Source organism: Oncorhynchus keta, chromosome 19 (genome assembly GCF_023373465.1).
Source record: "Oncorhynchus keta strain PuntledgeMale-10-30-2019 chromosome 19, Oket_V2, whole genome shotgun sequence".
NCBI classification, from domain to species: Eukaryota; Metazoa; Chordata; class Actinopteri; order Salmoniformes; family Salmonidae; genus Oncorhynchus; species Oncorhynchus keta.
Window position 1 is genome coordinate 13,233,000 of NC_068439.1, and position 21,389 is coordinate 13,254,388.

General features: G+C 42.9%; 1 protein-coding gene and 1 long non-coding RNA gene across 6 annotated transcripts in view; one reads left to right on the forward strand and one right to left on the reverse strand.

Moving 5' to 3' along the window:
• LOC118378553 (phosphoprotein associated with glycosphingolipid-enriched microdomains 1-like) overlaps positions 1–21,389 on the forward strand; it is a 106,972-nt gene that overhangs the window by 28,385 nt on the left and 57,198 nt on the right. The gene's annotated exons all lie outside the window — the stretch shown is intronic.
• LOC127909243 (uncharacterized) lies at positions 1,185–3,560 on the reverse strand. 2 transcript variants are annotated; one of them, XR_008070375.1, is made up of 3 exons: positions 3,466–3,560; positions 1,519–1,608; positions 1,185–1,428 (listed from the first exon to the last, which is right to left on the reverse strand). It is a non-coding gene; the product is annotated as an uncharacterized LOC127909243 (long non-coding RNA). The 2 variants fall into 2 exon arrangements; XR_008070374.1 differs by lacking the exon at positions 3,466–3,560 and adding an exon at positions 3,122–3,289 and having other exon boundaries at positions 1,519–1,698.

The window sequence follows — 21,389 nt, forward strand, 5'->3', positions numbered from 1 at the left end:
ATACCTGTTACCATATCCTTCTACACCATATCCTTCTACAGTTTAATACATGTTACCATATCCTTCTACAAAATATCCTTCTACAGTTTAATATCTGTTACCATATCCTTCTACAGTTTAATACCTGTTGTCATATCCTTCTACACCATATCCTTCTACAGTTTAATACCTGCTGTCATATCCTTCTACACTATATCCTTCTACACCATATCCTTCTACAGTTTAATACCTGTTGTCATATCCTTCTACACCATATCCTTCTACAGTTTAATACCTGTTGTCATATCCTTCTGCACCATATCCTTCTACAGTTTAATACCTGTTACCATATCCTTCTACAGTTTAATACCTGTTACCATATCCTTCTACACCATATCCTTCTACAGTTTAATACCTGTTACCATATCCTTCTACACCATATCCTTCTACAGTTAATACCTGTCACCATATCCTTCTGCACCCTATCCTTCTACAGTTTAATACCTGTTACCATATCCTTCTGCACCATATCCTTCTACACCATATCCTTCTACAGTTTAATACCTGTTACCATATCCTTCTACAGTTTAATACCTGTTACCATATCCTTCTACACCATATCCTTCTACAGTTTAATACCTGTTACCATATCCTTCTGCACCATATCCTTCTACACCATATCCTTCTACAGTTTAATACCTGTTACCATATCCTTCTGCACCATATCCTTCTACAGTTTAATACCTGTTACCATATCCTTCTGCACCATATCCGTCTACAGTTTAATACCTGTTACCATATCCTTCTACACCATATCCTTCTACACCATATCCTTCTGCACCATATCCTTCTACAGTTTAATACCTGTTACCATATCCTTCTGCACCATATCCTTCTACACCATATCCTTCTACAGTTTAATACCTGTTACCATATCCTTCTGCACCATATCCTTCTACAGTTTAATACCTGTTACCATATCCTTCTGCACCATATCCGTCTACAGTTTAATACCTGTTACCATATCCTTCTACACCATATCCTTCTACACCATATCCTTCTGCACCATATCCTTCTACACCATATCCTTCTACAGTTTAATACCTGTTACCATATCCTTCTACACCATATCCTTCTGCACCATATCCTTCTACAGTTTAATACCTGTTACCATATCCTTCTGCACCATATCCTTCTACAGTTTAATACCTGTTACCATATCCTTCTACAGTTTAATACCTGTTACCATATCCTTCTGCACCATATCCTTCTACAGTTTAATACATGTTACCATATCCTTCTGCACCATATCCTTCTACAGTTTAATACCTGTTACCATATCCGTCTGCACCATATCCTTCTACAGTTTAATACATGTTACCATATCCTTCTGCACCATATCCTTCTACAGTTTAATACCTGTTACCATATCCTTCTACAGTTTAATACCTGTTACCATATCCTTCTGCACCATATCCTTCTACAGTTTAATACATGTTACCATATCCTTCTGCACCATATCCTTCTACAGTTTAATACATGTTACCATATCCTTCTGCACCATATCCTTCTACAGTTTAATACATGTTACCATATCCTTCTGCACCATATCCTTCTACAGTTTAATACCTGTTACCATATCCGTCTGCACCATATCCTTCTACAGTTTAATACATGTTACCATATCCTTCTGCACCATATCCTTCTACAGTTTAATACCTGTTACCATATCCTTCTACACCATATCCTTCTACACCATATCCTTCTACACCATATCCTTCTACAGTTTAATACCTGTTACCATATCCTTCTACACCATATCCTTCTACAGTTTAATACATGTTACCATATCCTTCTACAAAATATCCTTCTACAGTTTAATATCTGTTACCATATCCTTCTACAGTTTAATACCTGTTGTCATATCCTTCTACACCATATCCTTCTACAGTTTAATACCTGCTGTCATATCCTTCTACACTATATCCTTCTACACCATATCCTTCTACAGTTTAATACCTGTTGTCATATCCTTCTACACCATATCCTTCTACAGTTTAATACCTGTTGTCATATCCTTCTACACCATATCCTTCTACAGTTTTACCTGTTACCATATCCTTTACCATATCCTTCTACAGTTTAATACCTGTTACCATATCCTTCTACACCATATCCTTCTACAGTTTAATACCTGTTATCCTTCCATATACCTTCTACACAATATCCTTCTACAGTTAATACCTGTCACCATATCCTTCTGCACCCTATCCTTCTACAGTTTAATACCTGTTACCATATCCTTCTGCACCATATCCTTCTACACCATATCCTTCTACAGTTTAATACCTGTTACCATATCCTTCTACAGTTTAATACCTGTTACCATATCCTTCTACACCATATCCTTCTACAGTTTAATACCTGTTACCATATCCTTCTGCACCATATCCTTCTACACCATATCCTTCTACAGTTTAATACCTGTTACCATATCCTTCTACACCATATCCTTCTACAGTTTAATACCTGTTACCATATCCTTCTGCACCATATCCTTCTACAGTTTAATACCTGTTACCATATCCTTCTACACCATATCCTTCCTTCTATCCTTCACCATATCCTTCTGTTTAATACCACCATATCCTTCTATCCTTCTACAGTTTAATACCTGTTACCATATCCTTCTACAGTTGCACCATATCCTTCAACACCATATCCTTCTACAGTTTAATACCTGTTACCATATCCTTCTGCACCATATCCTTCTACAGTTTAATACCTGTTACCATATCCTTCTGCACCATATCCGTCTACAGTTTAATACCTGTTACCATATCCTTCTACACCATATCCTTCTACACCATATCCTTCTGCACCATATCCTTCTACACCATATCCTTCTACAGTTTAATACCTGTTACCATATCCTTCTACACCATATCCTTCTGCACCATATCCTTCTACAGTTTAATACCTGTTACCATATCCTTCTGCACCATATCCTTCTACAGTTTAATACCTGTTACCATATCCTTCTACAGTTTAATACCTGTTACCATATCCTTCTGCACCATATCCTTCTACAGTTTAATACATGTTACCATATCTTGCACCATATCCTTCTACAGTTTAATACCTGTTACCATATCCGTCTGCACCATATCCTTCTACAGTTTAATACATGTTACCATATCCTTCTGCACCATATCCTTCTACAGTTTAATACCTGTTACCATATCCTTCTACAGTTTAATACATGTTACCATATCCTTCTGCACCATATCCTTCTACAGTTTAATACATGTTACCATATCCTTCTGCACATATCCTTCTACAGTTTAATACATGTTACCATATCCTTCTGCACCATATCCTTCTACAGTTTAATACATGTTACCATATCCTTCTGCACCATATCCTTCTACAGTTTAATACCTGTTACCATATCCGTCTGCACCATATCCTTCTACAGTTTAATACATGTTACCATATCCTTCTGCACCATATCCTTCTACAGTTTAATACCTGTTACCATATCCTTCTACAGTTTAATACCTGTTACCATATCCTTCTGCACCATATCCTTCTACAGTTTAATACATGTTACCATATCCTTCTGCACCATATCCTTCTACAGTTTAATACCTGTTACCATATCCTTCTGCACCATATCCTTCTATAGTTTAATACCTGTTACCATATCCTTCTACAGTTTAATACCTGTTACCATATCCTTCTACAGTTTAATACCTGTTACCATATCCTTCTATAGTTGAATATCTGTTACCATATCCTTCTACACCATATCCTTCTATACCAAATCCTTCTACACCATATCCTTCTAGACCATATCCTTCTACAGTTTAATACCTGTTACCATATCCTTCTACACCATATCCTTCTGCACCATATCCTTCTACAGTTTAATACATGTTACCATATCCTTCTACACCATATCCTTCTACAGTTTAATACCTGTTATCATATCCTTCTACACCATATCCTTCTACACCAGATCCTTCTACAGTTTAAAACATGTTACCATATCCTTCTACACCATATCCTTCTACAGTTTAATACCTGTTGTCATATCCTTCTACACCATATCCTTCTACAGTTTAATACCTGTTGTCATATCCTTCTACACCATATCCTTCTGCACCATATCCTTCTACAGTTTAATACATGTTACCATATCCTTCTACACCATATCCTTCTACAGTTTAATACCTGTTGTCATATCCTTCTGCACCATATCCTTCTACAGTTTAATACATGTTACCATATCCTTCTACACCATATCCTTCTACAGTTTAATACCTATTGTCATATCCTTCTACACCATATCCTTCTACAGTTTAATACCTGTTGTCATATCCTTCTACACCATATCCTTCGACACCATATCCTTCTACAGTTTAATATCTGTTACCATATCCTTCTACACCATATCCTTCTACAGTTTAATACATGTTACCATATCCTTCTACACCATATCCTTCTACAGTTTAATACATGTTACCATATCCTTCTATAGTTGAATATCTGTTACCATAGATATTAGTAGTAGTAGTCCCGTTAACGCTTAACCAACTATGTAAGAACTGAGGAATGTATTTAACTCCAACCTCTACCACCACAGAGTAGTCCCGTTAACGCTGAACCAACTATGTAAGAACTGAGGAATGTATTTAACTCCAACCTCTACCACCACAGAGTAGTCCCGTTAACGCTTAACCAACTATGTAAGAACTGAGGAATGTATTTAACTCCAACCTCTACCACCACAGAGTAGTCCCGTAAACGCTTAACCAACTATGTAAGAACTGAGGAATGTATTTAACTGCAACCTCTACCACCACAGAGTAGTCCCGTTAACGCTTAACCAACTATGTAAGAACTGAGGAATGTATTTAACTCCAACCTCTACCACCACAGAGTAGTCCCGTTAACGCTTAACCAACTATGTAAGAACTGAGGAATGTATTTAACTCCAACCTCTACCACCACAGAGTAGTCCCGTAAACGCTTAACCAACTATGTAAGAACTGAGGAATGTATTTAACTGCAACCTCTACCACCACAGAGTAGTCCCAGTGAGGAGAGGAGAGAGGAGTTTGGAGCATAAAGGAAAGGAAAGAAAATGTAGTGGAATTAAATCAAATATGTAGTGTGTGTTTGTGTCTGTGTGTGTGTGTGTGGGTGTGTGTGTGTGTGTGTGTTTGGGTCTGTGTGTGTGTGGGTGTGTGTGGGTGTGTGTGTGGGTGTGTGTGTGTGTGTATGTTTGGGTATGTGTGTGTGTGGGTCTGTGTGTGTGTGGGTGTGTGTGTGTGTGTGTGTGTGTGTGTGTGTGTGTGTGTGTGTGTGTGTGGGTGTGTGTGTGTGCCGATAATGTGGGCGATATCTCAGGACTGGAGATGGAGGTTGTGCTGGAACGAGAGAGAGAGATTGAGAAAGAGGAGGGAGAGAGATTGATAAAGAGGAGAGAGAGATTTAAAAAGAAGCAGCATGCAGCAGGGAGGAGACTGTGCTGCAGGGAGGAGACTGTGCTGCAGGGAGGAGACTGTGCTGCAGGGAGGAGACTGTGCTGCAGGGAGGAGACTGTGCTGCAGGGAGGAGGCTGTGCTGCAGGGAGGAGACTGTGCTGCAGGGAGGAGGCTGTGTTGCAGGGAGGAGGCTGTGCTGCAGGGAGGAGACTGTGCTGCAGGGAGGAGGCTGTGCAGCAGGGAGGGGACTGTGCCATACAACACTCCTTCTGTGGCCTCCAACTGCTTTTAAATGCTAGTAAAACTAAATGCATGCTCTTCAACCGATCGCTGCCTGCACCTGCCCGCCCGTCCAGCATCACTACTCTGGACTGTTCTGACTTAGAATATGTGGACAACTACAAATACTTAGGTGTATGGTTAGACCATTAACTCTCCTTCCAGACTCACATTAAGCATCTCCAATCCAAAATTAAATCTAGAATCGGCTTCCTATTTCGCAACAAAGCCTCCTTCCCTCATGCTGCCAAACATACCCTCGTAAAACTGACTATCCTACCGATCCTTGACTTCGGCGATGTCATTTACAAAATAGCCTCAAACAGTCTACTCAAAAAATTGGATGTAGTCTATCACAGTGCCATCCATTTTGTCACCAAAGCCCCATATACTACCCACCACTGCGACCTGTATGCTCTCGTTCGCTGGCCCTCGTTTCATATTTGTCGCCAAACCAACTGGCTCCAGGTCATCAAGTCTTTGCTAGGTAAAGCCCCACCGTATCTCAGCTCATTGGTCACCATAGCAACACCCACCCATAGCACGCGCTCCAGCAGGTATATTTCACTGGTCATCCCCAAAGCCAACACCTCCATTGGCCACCTTTCCTTCCAGTTCACTGCTGCCAATGACTGGAAGGAATTGCAAAAATCACTGAAGCTGGAGACATATCTCCCTCTCTAACTTCAAGCATTAGCTGTCAGAGCAGCTTACCGATCACTGTACCTGTACACAGCCCATCTGTGAATAGTGCACCCAACTACCTCATCCCCATATTCTTATTTATTAATTTATTTTTGCTATTTTTTGCACCCCAGTATCTCAAATTGCACATCATCATCTGCACATCTATCACTCCAGTTTTAATGCTAAATTGTAATTATTTCACCTCTATGGCCTATTTATTGCCTTAATCTTACTACATTTACACACACTGTACATAGATTGTTCTATTGTATTATTGACTGTACGGTTGTTTATCTCATGTGTAACTCTGTATTGTTGTTTTTGTCGCACTGCTTTGCTTTATCTTGGCCAGGTCACAATTGTAAATGAGAACTTGTTCTCAACTGGCCTACCTGGTTAAATAAAGGTGAAAAAAAAATAATGCATTGTAGACCATTCTAGTGCGTTGTAGAGCATTCTAGTGCGTTGTAGAGCATTCTAGTCCGTTATAGAGCATTCTAGTGCGTTGTAGAGCATTCTAGTGCGTTTTAGAACATTCTAGTGCATTGTAAAGCATTCTAGTGCATTATAGAGCATTATAGTGCTTTCTAGAGCATTCTAGTACGTTGTAGAACATTCTAGTGCGTTGTAGAGCATTCTAGTCCGTTATAGAGAGCATTCTAGTGCGTTGTAGAGCATTCTAGTGCGTTGTAGAGCATTCTAGTGCGTTGTAGAGCATTCTTGTCCGTTATAGAGCATTCTAGTGCATTCTGTCAGGACCCGGTTACGAACCCGGGTCTCCGGAGTGAGAAACAGTCACTTAACCAACTGAGCCACAAATAGTCGGCAGAACCCATAAGATGAGGCAGACACAGCAGTACTTGAGACGGTGTATTTAATGAAGTAAAAAGTGAAGTTCTTCAGGAAAACATGTAACTCCACAACCTCAAAAGGAATCCTACAAGAACAAAGGTAATCCTCCAAGACAAAAAAGGTAAATCCACAAGGTGGAAGGTAAAGCACAAAAAGCCCCAAAAAGATACTCAAAAAACAAACAAACAAGAACAAAAAACAGAATTCCACAAGAGAGTCCACCGGGATCAACAAGAGTTCTCAGAGTACTAGGGCTGGGTGCTAACATACAAACACAGAGCAAAGAACAGAGGAAAACAAAGGGTTTAAATACAATCAGGGGAAACGAGGCACAGGTGCAAATAATAATGGGGTTGAAGGGAAAACAAAAGGTCAAAAGGCACAATGGGGGCATCTAGTGACCAAAAACTGGAACAACCCTGGCCAAATCCTGACACATTCTAGAGCATTGTTGTAGGTTGTAGAGCATTCTAGTGCGTTGTAGAGCATTCTAGTCCGTTATAGGCATTCTAGTGCGTTGTAGAGCATTCTTGTCCGTTATAGAGCATTCTAGTGCATTCTACAGCATTCTAGTAGGTTGTAGAACATTCTAGTGCGTTGTAGAGCATTCTAGTGCATTGTAGAGCATGCTAGTCCGTTATAGAGCATTCTATTGCTTTCTAGAGCATTCTAGTACATTGTAGAACATTCTAGTGCGTTGTAGAACATTCTAGTTTGTTGTAGAGCATTCGAGTCCATTATAGAGCATTCTAGTGTGTTGTAGAGCATTCTAGTGCGTTGTAGAACATTTTAGTGCATTGTAAAGCATTCTAGTGCGTTGTAGAACATTTTAGTGCATTGTAAAGCATTCTAGTGCGTTGTAGAACATTTTAGTGCATTGTAAAGCATTCTAGTGCATTATAGAGCATTATAGTGCTTTCTAGAGCATTCTAGTACGTTGTAGAGCATTCTAGTGCATTGTAGAGAATTCTAGTCCGTTATAGAGCATTCTAGTCCTTTCTAGAGCATTCGAGTACATTATAGAGCATTCTAGTGCGTTGTAGAGCATTATAGTTCGTTGTAGAGCATTCTAGTGCAGTGTAGAGCATTCTAGTGCGTTGTAGAGCATTCTAGTGCTTTCTAGAGCATTCTAGTACATTATAGAGCATTCTAGTGCGTTGTAGAGCATTCTAGAACGTTGTAGAGCATTCTAGTACATTGTAGAGCATTATAGTGCGTTGTAGAGCATTCTAGTGCGTTGTAGAGCATTCCAGTCCATTATATAGCATTCTAGTGCTTTCTAGAGCATTATAGTACGTTGTAGATCATTCTAGTGCGTTGTAGAACATTTTAGTGCGTTGTAGAAGATTCTAGTGCATTCTAGAGCATTCTAGTGCTTTCTAGAGCATTCTAGTACATTGTAGAGCATTCTAGTGCGTTGTAGAGCATTCTAGTGCTTTCTAGAGCATTGTAGAGCATTGTAGAGCATTTTAGTGTTTTCTAGAGCATTGTAGAGCATTCTAGTGCGTTGTAGAGCATTCTAGTGCTTTCTAGAGCACTGTAGAGCATTCTTTAGTTCACTGGCCTTTGGAAGAGAGTAGAATGTTGGTATTTTAATAATCTATAATGAATGAATGACTTTACATGGCGGCAGGTAGCCTAGTGGTCAGAACGTTGGACCAGTACCCGAGAGGTTGTTAGATCGATTCCCAGAGCTGACAATGTAAAAATGTATTGTTCTGCCCGTGAACAAAGCAAACCCACTGTTCCTAGGCTGATATTGTAAATAAGAATTTGTTCTTAACTGACTTGCCTAGTTAAATAAAAAAAAATAAAACACTGGGAATATGGAAGGATGTTCTGTACTTTCTTTCGGGAGAGTATATACTTTCTTGTGAGGTATGAGAGTTGAGGTTCATGTTTAGGTATCAGACAGAAACCATTGGTTTGGGACAAGGGGAATAGGGAATGGGACTGTTCTAGTGTGGGAATGTTAGGGAATAGGACTGTTCTAGTTTGGGAATGTTAAGGAATGGGACTGTTCTCATTTGGGAATGTTAAGGAATGGGACTGTTCTAGTTTGGGAATGTTAGGGAATGGGATTGTTCTAGTTTGGGAATGTTAGGGAATGGGACTGTTCTAGTTTGGGAATGTTAGGGAATAGGACTGTTCTAGTTTGGGAATGTTAAGGAATGGGACTGTTCTCATTTGGGAATGTTAAGGAATGGGACTGTTCTAGTTTGGGAATGTTAGGGAATGGGATTGTTCTAGTTTGGGAATGTTAGGGAATGGGACTGTTCTAGTTTGGGAATGTTAGGGAATAGGACTGTTCTAGTTTGGGAATGTTAAGGAATGGGACTGTTCTCGTTTGGGAATGTTAAGGAATGGGACTGTTCTAGTTTGGGAATGTTAGGGAATGGGATTGTTCTAGTTTGGGAATGTTAGGGAATGGGACTGTTCTAGTTTGGGAATGTTAAGGAATGGGACTGTTCTCGTTTGGGAATGTTAAGGAATGGGACTGTTCTAGTTTGGGAATGTTAGGGAATGGGACTGTTCTAGTGTGGGAATGTTAGGGAATGGGACTGTTCTAGTTTGGGAATGTTAAGGAATGGGACTGTTCTAGTTTGGGAATGTTAGGGAATGGGACTGTTCTAGTTTGGGAATGTTAGGGAATGGGACTGTTGTAGTTTGGGAATGTTAGGGAATGGGACTGTTCTAGTTTGGGAATGTTAGGGAATGGGACTGTTCTAGTGTGGGAATGTTAGGGAATGGGACTGTTCTAGTTTGGGAATGTTAAGGAATGGGACTGTTCTAGTTTGGGAATGTTAGGGAATGGGACTGTTCTAGTTTGGGAATGTTAGGGAATGGGATTGTTCTAGTTTGGGAATGTTAGGGAATGGGACTGTTCTAGTTTGGGAATGTTAGGGAATAGGACTGTTCTAGTTTGGGAATGTTAAGGAATGGGACTGTTCTCGTTTGAGAATGTTAAGGAATGGGACTGTTCTAGTTTGGGAATGTTAGGGAATGGGACTGTTGTAGTTTGGGAATGTTAGGGAATGGGACTGTTCTAGTTTGGGAATGTTAAGGAATGGGATTGTTCTAGTTTGGGAATGTTAGGGAATGGGACTGTTCTAGTTTGGGAATGTTAGGGAATGGGACTGGTCTAGTTTGGGAATGTTAGGGAATGGGACTGTTCTAGTTTGGGAATGTTAAGGAATGGGACTGTTCTAGTTTGGGAATGTTAGGGAATGGGACTGTTCTAGTTTGGGAATGTTAGGGAATGGGACTGTTCTAGTTTGGGAATGTTAGGGAATGGGACTGTTCTAGTTTGGGAATGTTAGGGAATGGGACTGTTCTAGTTTGGGAATGTTAGGGAATGGGACTGTTCTAGTTTGGGAATGCAGGATCATTAAGGAAGAAAGGTTATGATGAGGATGGCGGGAAAGGATCCAATGGGAACTACTTGGACAGGAAGTGAGTAGAGGAAATCCCAGTTGTAATCAAACATGCTGAATGATGATTGGATAAGGACAACAAGAGACCTTGGATCCCACTGCTGTTTCTGCAACATGTGCTTGGGAATGTGAAACAACATTATCCAGTAATTCTTTGGTCACTGTGTGTGTGTGTGTGTGTGTGTGTGTGTGTGTGTGTGTGTGTGTGTGTGTGTGTGTGTGTGTGTGTGTGTGTGTGTGTGTGTGTGTGTGTGTGTGTGTGTGTGTGTGTGTGTGTGTGTGTGTGTGTGTGTGTCTTGTGACTCTGGGTGTAGTAGGGACACTTTCACACTCATCAGGGACGCTGTGATTCCAGGAACTTCAGTTGATGTCCCCTCTCTGTCCCCTCTTTCACACAGCTATAGTTATAATGCTTCCTGCTGCTATAGCACTGACAGCCGCTCATGAGGGGTGGATTCAATTTGAGCTGTCAACCATCAATATATTTTCTTAGTTTTCTTAACCAAAACTGTAAAAAAACTAACATAAACTGTACCTCAAATAGGAAGCAGCTTATGTTTTTAGCTCCATAGACCTGTTCTATATGTTCTGTTCTAGGTGTTCTGTTCTAGGTGTTCTGTTGTAAGTGTTCTGTTCCAGGTGTTCTGGAGTGTCTCACCCCTTGGAGGTGTATGTTGATCCTGATTCCCCCTCCCCCCCTCCCCTCAGACCACCACAGTCCTCTTCGGCTGTTCCCCACGGCCACACGGCCCCCCTCTAAGTTTTATTTTATTTTATGAGACCATATTTGTGGGAACCCAGTCCACCACTGTAACCACACAGCCAGCAGACCAGGTCTCTCATTAGCAAGCCACTACGCTACTATAAAAGCTGCTCAACAAATCACTCTCTCGGTTCTGTTATGTTCTCTCTCTCTTTCACTCTCCCTACCATCTCGCTCTCTGTAGAATGAAGCTTTATAGTGGGGAGAGAGAGATGAGGGAGAGAGAGATGAGGGAGAGAGAGGTGAAGGAGAGAGATGAGGGAGTGAGAGATGAGGGAGAGAGAGAGGTGAAGGAGAGAGAGATGAAGGAGAGAGAGATGGGGAGAGAGAGATGAGGGAGAGAGGGGTGAAGGAGAGAGAGATGAGGGAGAGATAGATGAGGGAGAAGGGGAGATGAGGGAGAGATAGATGAGGGAGAGATAGATGAGGGAGAAGGGGAGATTAGGGAGAGATAGATGAGGGAGAGATAGATGAGGGAGAAGGGGAGATGAGGGAGAGATAGATGAGGGAGAGATAGATGAGGGAGAGATAGATGAGGGAGAGATAGATGAGGGAGAGATAGATGAGGGAGAGATAGATGAGGGAGAAGGGGAGATGAGGGAGAGAATAACAACTCCATTCCAACCCATCTGTTCCAGCTGCTCCGGTGCCTTGAACTATAATTAATTAACACAGAAAGTTCCAGAGTGCCTCTGTAACTCTGAGAGAGAGAGAGATGGCTGGGATTTGGCTGTGTGTCTGGGGCAAGGCCTGGACTATGTCTGTGTTGCAGGGACTGGGACTGAAAGCTGGGCATCTCTCTAAACAAACACAGCTGATCCAGACACTGTATTCCTACTCTAAACAGGCCTCTCTCTAACCAGATACTGTATTCCTACTCTAACAGGCCTCCCTCTAACCAGATACTGTATTCCTACTCTAAACAGGCCTCTCTCTAACCAGATACTGTATTCCTACTCTAACAGGCCTCCCTCTAACCAGATACTGTATTCCTACTCGAAACAGGCCTCTCTCTAACCAGATACTGTATTCCTACTCTAACAGGCCTCTCTCTAACTAGATACTGTGGCTGAGGGGATGGACGGTAGCATTGGTTGGTTGGTTCCTTGGCCTCAGTGCCAGTGGTGTGTTGAGAAAGAGAGAGTCACGGGGGCGCAGTGCTCTAAAAACTTCACATCACATTTCTCTAATGTGTTTGATGCTGATGAGTTGGGAAGCCCACGACCTTCCTGTGCTGTCCTCTCAGATTCTCTCTCTCTCAGGCAAGTCTGTCTGCTCATCTCTGTCTCTCTCCTCTCTGTCTCTCTCTCTGTCTGTCTATCTTTTTCTCTCTCTCTTTCTTTCTCTCTGTGCGGACTTTGGAAAATCTTGGTCTCATGGTGAGCGAGGTTGGGGTCTGTCCAGACTGTCTATCCGTCCTCTATTCTGTCTCCATGGGTGACATGGTTGCTAGGTGATGGATGGACAGGTTGGAGTGGCGAAACTGTGTGCCAGCAGGTCACTCAGTATCATGGCAGGGTACTCTGTCTCAGAGAAAGAGGGAAAGAGAAAGCGAGAGGAGAGAGGGAGTGCGAGAGGGGGGAGACAAAGAGAGGAAGAGAGAAGGAGAGAGACCATGAGAGAGGGGAAGTTAACAGTTTCATTTCTCTGTCATTCAATCGAACAATTAATAACGCTTAATAACGCTTAATAGAAAACCGTCTCTATAAATCGAGCTACTTTTTCTGTTGCAGATAAAAAATGTCAGATTTCGGTGATATTTATCGGTATATACTCAACGAAAATATAAACGCAACATGCAACAATTTCAATAAATTGAACTAATCTATGGATTTCACATGACTGGGCAGGGGCACAGCCATGGGTGGGCCTGGCAGGGCATAGGCCCACCTACTTCGGAGCCAGGCCAGCCAATCAGAATGAGTTTTTCCCCACAAAAGGACTTTATTACAGACAGAAATACTGGGCTGGCGTGGTTACACACGGCCTGCCGTTGTGAGGCCGGTTGGACGTACTGCCAAATTCTCTAAAATTATGTTAGAGGCTGCTTATGGAAGAGAAATTAACATTCAATTATCTGGTAACAACTCTGGTGTACATTCCTGTACATTCCTGCAGTCATCGTACCCTCGAAACTTGAGACATCTCCAGCATTGTGTTGTGTGACAAAACGGCATATTTTAGAGTGGCCTTTTATTGTCCCCTGCACAAGGTGCACCTGTGTAACAATCATGCTGTTTAATTAGTTTCTTGATATGCCACACCTGTCAGGCGGATGGATTATCTTGGCGAAGGAGAAATGCTCACTAACAGGGATGGAAACCAAATATGTTCACAACATTTGAGAGCTTTTTGTGTGTCTGGAACATTTCTGGGATCTTTTATTTCAGCTCATGAAACAAGGGACCAACACTTTAATAATAATAATATAATATATGCCATTTAGCAGACGCTTTTATCCAAAGCGACTTACAGTCATGTGTGCATACATTCTACGTATGGGTGGTCCCGGGAATCGAACCCACTACCCTCGCGTTACAAGCGCCATGCTCTACCAACTGAGCCACAGAAGGACCAACTTTACATGTTGTTTTTATATTTTCGTTCAGTCTAAAACCATTAGAATCCAGAAATCCCATTAAAACCACTAAGAATTCAGAGAGAGAGAGAGCAAGAGAGAGAGAGATAGAAGGAAGGAGCGAAATAGAGCGAGGGAAGGAGAAAAAGAAAGAGAGAGATGGAAGGAGAGAAAGAGAGCGAGAGGGAAGGAGAAAAAGAAAGAGAGAGACAGAGAGAGCTAAAGAGAGCGACAGTTTGTATGAAGTCTGTGGCATGTCAACCCCTGGGATATCCTCAGCAGCTGTGGTATTGACAGAGTAAAGGATTATGGGAGATGAGCAGCAGTACTCTGACCCACAGCTTTCCCAGTAGGCTATGTGTGTGTGTGTGTGTCTGTGTGAGAATCTGCAACAGCTGGGGCCTGGTTAGTCACACAGCTACAGTTGTGCAGATACCTGCAAGTATAAACAAACTCTCACACAAAACACCCACACGCTCGCACAAATTTGAGCATTTGAGAGAAATTAGCTTTTTTGTGCATATGGAACATTTCGGGGATCTTTTATTTCAGCTCATGAAACTTGGGACCGACACTTTACATTGCGTTAAACATTTTCTTCAGTTTAGTTAATTTTACCGACAATCCTAAAAAAATGTGATTCTATCCACTTCCTCATTCTCTGTCCCGCTGTCACATAGAGATGTATAGAGAGTGCAACATTGTATTTGTCTCATTATTGCCTCTGTGAGTGAAGGGCAGCGTCATTGAGACAGATACAAGTGTTTATCAACTAACTGTAATGGTGTTAGGTTGTCAAAGCTAAAATACCACCTCTGCAGGATCAATTACATATCGACACCACCTTTCAATGTTAAGCGAACATCAACAGTAAATTCACAGTGATAGACTCCTTCAGCGCCCTTAACTTAACCCTTATTGGGGTGCCAAGACAACATTTTCTTGGTCAATTACAATTTTATGAGAAGCACAATATTTAATAATAAGAAAAACGGTTTATTACAACTTTGATGGCATCTAACAACTCTAACAGCTACTTTAACACACTTCTGTTAATGAGGTAACCTGTAGGATTCCTCATAGAATTTAACTTTGACTTAAGTATAATATAATGTAAATATATTTTAAGCTAAAAAGAAAAAATCTTCTTCCAGCAGTCGACAGGTTCTTCTGGCAAGCTGAAAAAGAGTCGTACCCTTAAAACCATGCTTCCTTTATACCCCCCATCTTGTTTGATAATTCTGCTATACCCTCCATCTTGTTTGATAATTCTGCTATACCCCCCATCTTGTTTGATAATTCTGCTATACCCTCCATCTTGTTTGATAATTCTGCTATACCCTCCATCTTGTTTGATAATTCTGCTATACCCTCCATCTTGTTTGATAATTCTGCTATACCCTCCATCTTGTTTGATAATTCTGCTATACCCTCCATCTTGTTTGATAATTCTGCTATACCCTCCATCTTGTTTGATAATTCATCTTGTTTGATAATTCTGCTATACCCCCATCTTGTTTGATAATTCTGCTATACCCTCCATCTTGTTTGATAATTCTGCTATACCCCCCATCTTGTTTGATAATTCTGCTATACCCTCCATCTTGTTTGATAATTCTGCTATACCCTCCATCTTGTTTGATAATTCTGCTATACCCTCCATCTTGTTTGATAATTCTGCTATACCCCCATCTATACCCCCCATCTTGTTTGATAATTCTGCTATACCCTCCATCTTGTTTGATAATTCTGCTATACCCCCATCTTGTTTGATAATTCTGCTATACCCCCATCTTGTTTGATAATTCTGCTATACCCCCCATCTTGTTTGATAATTCTGCTATACCCTCCATCTTGTTTGATAATTCTGCTATACCCCCCATCTTGTTTGATAATTCTGCTATACCCCCCATCTTGTTTGATAATTCTGCTATACCCCCATCTTGTTTGATAATTCTGCTATACCCTCCATCTTGTTTGATAATTCTGCTATACCCCCCATCTTGTTTGATAATTCTGCTATACCCTCCATCTTGTTTGATAATTCTGCTATACCCCCCATCTTGTTTGATAATTCTGCTATACCCTCCATCTTGTTTGATAATTCTGCTATACCCCCCATCTTGTTTGATAATTCTGCTATACCCCCCATCTTGTTTGATAATTCTGCTATACCCCCCATCTTGTTTGATAATTCTGCTATACCCCCATCTTGTTTGATAATTCTGCTATACCCTCCATCTTGTTTGATAATTCTGCTATACCCCCATCTTGTTTGATAATTCTGCTATACCCTCCATCTTGTTTGATAATTCTGCTATACCCTCCATCTTGTTTGATAATTCTGCTATACCCCCATCTTGTTTGATAATTCTGCTATACCCCCATCTTGTTTATATTCCCTCCATCTTGTTTGATAATTCTGCTATACCCTCCATCTTGTTTGATAATTCTGCTATACCCCCCATCTTGTTTGATAATTCTGCTATACCCCCCATCTTGTCTGATAATTCTGCTATACCCTCCATCTTGTTTGATAATTCTGCTATACCCTCCATCTTGTTTGATAATTCTGCTATACCCTCCATCTTGTTTGATAATTCTGCTATACCCCCCATCTTGTCTGATAATTCTGCTATACCCTCCATCTTGTCTGATAATTCTGCTATACCCTCCATCTTGTCTGATAATTCTGCTATACCCTCCATCTTGTTTGATAATTCTGCTATACCCTCCATCTTGTCTGATAATTCTGCTATACCCTCCATCTTGTTTGATAATTCTGCTATACCCTCCATCTTTTCTGATAATTCTGCTATACCCTCCATCTTGTCTGATAATTCTGCTATACCCTCCATCTTTTCTGATAATTCTGCTATACCCCCCATCTTGTTTGATAATTCTGCTATACCCTCCATCTTGTTTGATAATTCTGCTATACCCTCCATCTTGTTTGATAATTCTGCTATACCCTCCATCTTGTTTGATAATTCTGCTATACCCTCCATCTTTTCTGATAATTCTGCTATACCCCCCATCTTGTTTGATAATTCTGCTATACCCTCCATCTTTTCAGATAATTCTGCTATTACCCTCCATCTTGTTTGATAATTCTGCTATACCCCCCCATCTTGTTTGATAATTCTGCTATACCCTCCATCTTGTTTGATAATTCTGCTATACCCTCCATCTTGTTTGATAATTCTGCTATACCCCCCATCTTGTTTGATAATTCTGCTATACCCTCCATCTTTTCTGATAATTCTGCTATACCCTCCATATTTTCTGATAATTCTGCTATACCCCCCATCTTGTTTGATAATTCTGCTATACCCTCCATGTTTTCTGATAATTCTGCTACACCCTCCATCTTTTCTGAAAATTCTGCTATACCCTCCATCTTTTCTGAAAATTCTGCTATACCCCCCATCTTGTGACTAACACCCGCTCCGATGATGCATTCAATGGCTAACACCTAATGCGGCCATCGCTCAAAAGGTGATATTTTCAGCACCTACTAACCCCTACCTTTCCTCGCCTAGGAAGAACATTCGCTTTCACAGTAGGCCCGCCTTCAGTAGGCCCTCCTTCAGTAGGCCCGCCTTCAGTAGGCCCGCCTTCAGTAGGCCCGCCTTCAGTAGGCCCTCCTTCAGTAGGCCCTCCTTCAGTAGGCCCTCCTTCAGTAGGCCCGCCTTCAGTAGGCCCTCCTTCAGTAGGCCCGCCTTCAGTAGGCCCTCCTTCAGTAGGCCCGCCTTCAGTAGGCCCGCCTTCAGTAGGCCCTCCTTCAGTAGGCCCTCCTTCAGTAGGCCCTCCTTCAGTAGGCCCGCCTTCAGTAGGCCCTCCTTCAGTAGGCCCGCCTTCAGTAGGCCCTCCTTCAGTAGGCCCTCCTTCAGTAGGCCCTCCTTCAGTAGGCCCGCTTTCATTACATTTACATTACATTTAAGTCATTTAGCAGACGCTCTTATCCAGAGCGACTTACAAATTGGTGCATTCACCTTAAGACATCCAGTGGAACAGCCACTTTACAATAGTGCATCTAAATCTTTTAGGGGGGGGGGTGAGAAGGATTACTTATCCTATCCTAGGTATTCCTTAAAGAGGAATACCGCCTTCAGTAGGCCCTCCTTCAGTAGGCCCGCCTTCAGTTGGCCCTCCTTCAGTAGGCCCTCCTTCAGTAGGCCCGCCTTCAGTAGGCCCTCCTTCAGTAGGCCCTCCTTCAGTAGGAACCCACTGTTCCCCGTTAGGCTGTCATTTTAAATAATAATTTGTTCTTAACTGACTTGCCTAGTTAAATAAAGGTTAAATAAAAAATAAAAAATGTTCTGCGGTCCAAATGGCACCCTATTTTGTATGTAGTGCTCCACTTTCTCTGGTCAAAGGCAGTACCCTATATGGGAAATTATTAGACTCCTTTCTACAGTAGTCTCCTTTCTATAGTAGTCTCCTTTCTACAGTAGTCTCCTTTCTACAGTAGTCTCCTTTCTACAGTAGTCTCCTTTCTATAGTAGTCTCCTTTCTACAGTAGTCTCCTTTCTATAGTAGTCTCCTTTCTATAGTAGTCTCCTTTCTATAGTAGTCTCCTTTCTATATGAGTCTCCTTTCTACAGTAGTCTCCTTTCTATATGAGTCTCCTTTCTACAGCAGTCTCCTTTCTACAGTAGTCTCCTTTCTATAGTAGACTCCTTTCTACAGTAGTCTCCTTTCTATATGAGTCTCCTTTCTATAGTAGTCTCCTTTCTTTAGTAGTCTCCTTTCTATATTAGTCTCCTTTCTACAATTGTCTCCTTTCTATATTAGTCTCCTTTCTATAGTAGTCTCCTTTCTACAGTAGTCTCCTCAATACAGTAGTCTCCTTTCTACAGTTGTCTCCTTTCTACAGTAGTCTCCTTTCTGTAGTAGTCTCCTTTCTACAGTAGTCTCCTTTCTATAGTAGTCTCCTTTCTACAGTAGGCTCCTTAATACAGTAGTCTCCTTTCTACAGTAGGCTCCTCCAGGAGGACACGTTGGGACTTAGGAGGACGCATAGGGACTCAGGGGGACGCATAGGGACTCAGCAGGATGCATAGGGACTCAGGAGGATGCATAGGGACTCAGGAGGACGCATAGGGACTCAGGGGGAAGCATAGGGACTCAGGAGGATGCATAGGGACTCAGGAGGATGCATAGGGACTCAGGAGGATGCATAGGGACTCAGGAGGATGCATAGGGACTCAGGAGGACGCATAGGGACTCAGGAGGATGCATAGGGACTCAGGAGGACGGGTAGGACCTCAGGGGTACGGGTAGGGACTCGGGGGGAAACGTTGGGCCTAAGTGGGACGGGTAGGGACTCAGGGGGAAACGTTGGGACTCAGGATGACGGGTAGGGACTCAAGGGGACGGGTAGGGACTCAGGAGAATGGGTAGGGCCTCAGGGGGACGGGTAGGGACTCAGGAGGACGGGTAGGGAATCAGGGGGATGGGTAGGGACTCAAGAGGATGGGTAGGGACTCAGGGGGATGGGTAGGGACTCAGGGGGACAGGTAGGGACTCAGGGGGATGGGTAGGGACTCAGGAGGATGGGTAGGGACTCAGGGGGACGGGTAGGGACTCAAGAGGACGGGTAGGGACTCAGGAGGATGGGTAGGAACTCAGGGGTACGGGTAGGGATTCAGGGGTACGGGTAGGGACTCAGGGAAACGTTGGGACTCAGGAGGATGGGTAGGGACTCAGGAGGGCGGGTAGGAACTCAGGAGGACACATAGGGACTCAGGAGGACGCATAGGGACTCAGGAGGGCGCAGAGGGACCTGGAATCTCTGAGGAGACAGAAAGTCACTACACAGGTCTGCCTGCCTGAGCTGAGGGTAAAGTTGTCTTGTGTGTGCGTGTGCGTGTGCGTGTGCGTGTGTGTGTGTGTGTGTGTGCGTGCGTGCATGTGCGCACGTGTGCGTGCGTGTACGCGCGCGCGCGTGTGTGTGTGTGCGTGCGTGTGCGCGCGCATGTGTGTGTGTGTGTGTGTGAAGGAAGCTGCTTGTCCTAGCCAACTGGGATCCCACTATTTGAATAGCCTCGTATTCTCAGACCTCAAACAATGGGACCCCCGGCACCGACAACTTCAAACGCCAGTTAGCTTTTTGTAGCTTCGTTGGTGGTGGGATGTCGTTACAGAGACAATCAATCACATGTATTTATAAAGCCCTTTTTACATCAGCAGATGTCTCAAAGTGCTATACAGAAACCCAGCCTAAAACCCCAAACATCAACAATGCAGATGTAGAAGCACGGTGGCTAGGGAAAACTCCCTAGAAAGGCAGGAACCTAGGAAGAAATATAGAGAGGAACCAGACTCTGAGGGGTGGCCAGTCCTCTTATGGCTGTGCCGGGTGGAGATTATAACAGTACATGGCCATTAAGGCCAGATTGTTCTTCAAGATGTTCAAACGTTTATAGATGACCAGCAGGGTCAAATAATAATCACAGTGGTTGTAGAGGGTGGAACAGGACAGTACCTCAGGAGTAGATGTCAGTTGGTTTTTCATAACCGAGCATTCAGAGGTCTAGACAGCAGGTGCGGTAGATCGAGAAAGAGTCAATAACAGCAGGTCTGGGACAAGGTAGCACATCCAGTGAACAGGTCAGGGTTCCGCAGGCAGAACAGTTGAATCTGGAGCAGCAGCACGACCAGGTCGACTGGGGACAGCCAGGAGTCATCAGGCCAGGTAGTCCTGAGGTATGATTCTAGGGCTCAGGCCCTACGGGAGGGGACGGAGAGAGGGAGAGAAATAGGGGGAATTCACACAGCACACCAGATAAGACAGGATAATTACACCAGCTATAACAGACTGACCCTAGATACTGTCATAGATACTGGAGACTGAGGCAGGGGTGGGTCGAGGGACACTGTGGTCCCGTCTGACGATACCCCCGGACAGGGCCAACCAGGCAGGATATAACCCCACCCACTTTGTCAAAGGACAGCCCCCATTTCACAAGAGGATTATCAACAGACCACCAACTTACTACCCTGAGATAACGCTGAGTGTAGCCAATGAACATCTCCCCCACCGCACGAGACCGAGGGGGGGCCGAACCGGACAGGAAGATCACGTCTGTGATTCAACCCACTCAAGTGACGCACCCCTCCTAGGGACGGCAAGGAAGAGCACTAGTAACCCAGTGACTCAGCCCCAGTAACAGGGTCAGAGGCAGAGAATCCAAGCGGAGAGAGGGGAACCGGCCAGGAAGAGACAGCAAGGGCGGTTCGTCACTCCAGTGCACATCTGTTCACCTTCGCACCCCTGGGCCAGACTACATTCAATCATATGACCTACTGAAGAGAATAGT